This window comes from Pteropus vampyrus, unplaced genomic scaffold (assembly GCF_000151845.1).
Source record: "Pteropus vampyrus isolate Shadow unplaced genomic scaffold, Pvam_2.0 Scaffold370, whole genome shotgun sequence".
Lineage (NCBI taxonomy): Eukaryota > Metazoa > Chordata > Mammalia > Chiroptera > Pteropodidae > Pteropus > Pteropus vampyrus.
In genome coordinates this window covers 9,548-12,030 of record NW_011889151.1, presented here as the reverse complement: position 1 = coordinate 12,030, position 2,483 = coordinate 9,548, and the positions used below count along the sequence as shown (strand labels likewise).

The 2,483-nt window shown below is 40.1% G+C and overlaps 1 long non-coding RNA gene across 1 annotated transcript in view; it reads right to left on the bottom strand.

Annotated features, from left to right (window-relative positions):
- Window positions 1–2,452, bottom strand: part of LOC111731397 — a 19,845-nt gene extending 17,393 nt beyond the window's left edge. The window contains exon 1 of the long non-coding RNA XR_002777113.1: window positions 1,236–2,452. This is a non-coding gene — a long non-coding RNA (uncharacterized LOC111731397). The remainder of the gene's footprint in view (window positions 1–1,235) is intronic.
- Window positions 2,453–2,483: the final 31 nt, after the last annotated feature.

Below are 2,483 nucleotides of genomic sequence, written 5' to 3'. Positions count from 1 at the left end.
AAAAAAAAAAAAAAATAGTTCTTTCCAGGAAGCAAGGAATTGCAACCGAGAAATTATTTGTTTCTAGCCTGTGAGCAGCATGCAGAAACAGTATTTCAATTAAAATACCAGTTTGGTGATATCTGTTTAATCGTTAACAGATTATACTTTCTGGGTTGAATAACTGAAGATGACCCAGAAAGTTAAATAACTTAGATTACCTAGAAAGTTAAATAAGGAGAGTTTGGTTCAGAAACACAGATTAGAAAATTAGGCTAATTAATCATTTAATTTTCCAAACTATATTCAGAAAGTCGAAGATTATTTAATCTGGCCTGTGCTAAAGTTTGTATTTCACTATGTAGGAAGAGAAATGCTTTGCTAAGCAAATTAGCAATCGTGTAATAAAATTATATAGCGCATTTCAACCTACTAGAAAGAATAACAATAGACATAACTATTTTCTTTTTTTGTGCTTTATTTCTATCGAATTTGAATGGAAGAGGGAGAATATAATGTTTTAACACTGAAGATATTTTTTGCATAGTAATTCATGTGACTTTCTTACACGACAGCAAGAGGATGAAACAGTTTGTTTAGAAAGACAAACAACAGGATGTTTGTAGAGACTCAAAAAACTGCCGGAAGTTTTGGTTTCAACATTTCACTCCTCAGTCTAGTTTTTTTTATTTCTGTATTTCAAAATTAAATTTCATTACTTTCAATAAGTGTGGACATAATTACATTACGATTACAGTCAATTTGATGAAGGAAAGCACCAAATCTAATATGACGAGGACTATGTCCTTGAATCAGCAGTGCTGTATCAAACTATTTTTTCTCTGGACTAAAGACTTTCCCCTTTTTACTGTCTGGCTGGTACGATTTCCTTTTGGGGAGACAAAAAGCAAACAGAGTTGTTTCCCAGCTTTAGCAGAAGGACACTTTCTAATAACGATCCAAAGTGAGAATCAAGAGCCAGGTTAGGTGGACCAGGAACCAAGTAGCTCAACACCCAGACACCAAGAACCCACTGTGTCCAGAAAACACAGCTGGTCTCCACTAACAAGACCAGGGCCAACAGTCTTGCATCTGACCCAGCCAAGAAAACACAAGAAACAATCGTGCTTAAGCACAAGGCAGCTATATAATTTATTGTCCAAACGGGCACACTCTTGAGAGCGAAAGATGTTATTAATAATTATGGCAAGACAAAAAGTGTAGATCAAGCCTGTTCCAGGCAAGATAGGACTTACGGTCACCCAGTTAGAAGCCATACAGAGCTTTGCAGCTTTCAGATCATAAAAACATGGAGCGGAGAGAATCATCCGCCCAAAACTTTCATTTCGCAGGTAGAGCAGCAATGGTATAAGGCTATGAAGAGGGCTTTCTCAAAGGTTGGAAGCAAGTTACTGGCAGAATCAGGACTAGAACTAGAATTTCCTGCTCCCGCCCAGCGTTCTCCTAGGGTACTACATACGTGCATAGCGTTTTCTCCTCTTCCAAGCCTGGTCAGAGCCTCAAGGAGCCCCACGGCCCCCAGGCCATAGCATTCGGGAATATAAACAGTTCATAGCAACAATAACAAAGAGCATTTTCCTGGTTTTTTCTCTACCTGTGATTTCAGAAATTTCATTTCTGCTTTAAATCCCCATTAAACAGCTCGAGGAGTGTTCTGGGGCCACGGCATGGCACGGCTGCTCATGAATGAAGCCCTCCCTGCATCGTGCGAGGTCACCGTGAGCTGGGGCTCCAAGGTCAGAGCTGGCTCCTCTTTGCTTGTCAGTGGGGAAGCTTGGAACGCAACATTTAACCTCTCTTAATTTTTTTTTTATTATTAAAAAATAAGATTACTTTCTGGAATTGTGACTATTACGTGAAATAATATAGAGTCGGTTCTTACTATTTCTGGTGGTTCTGTCCTGTAAATCACCATCAACGCCGAACAAGCCAAAACCGATCCACCGTCCTAGGGGGGCTTCAAAGCCAGGTTCTTGAGAGTCTCGGTCACATTTTTGCCAATTGGTCAATATTTAACCTTGTTTTATATGTGTTTCTGTTTAAAGACCCCTTATTTAGTATATAGGATTGATTCGTTAATATCAAACTCATAGCCAACGGCACCCTAACTCAGGCTGGAACAAAGCTTATCTAACACGTATATTTTCCCCCTAGAGCAGATCACAGCTTTTTTGTGCTCAGAAACATGAGACAGTACTGTCATATTACACTTGGGGGCCACTTCAAACGGTGGGATCACCAACAAAAAGCACGAAACTGTGAAAACCATGGCACCGCATAGACCCCAAGAAGGACACTTGTTTACGGCATGAGAGGCGAAACTTGAAGACACAGTGAGTCACCCCGTTGGACCTCAGCCGGGATCACACATGCGTGTCAGGGGACTCAAATTTCTCTCTGCTCTGTACTTGTCTGTGAAGACCACAAAAGCTCTGTGAGTACTAATTTTGGAGTCACAAACAAATTTTAGCAAGTAGGTGAAT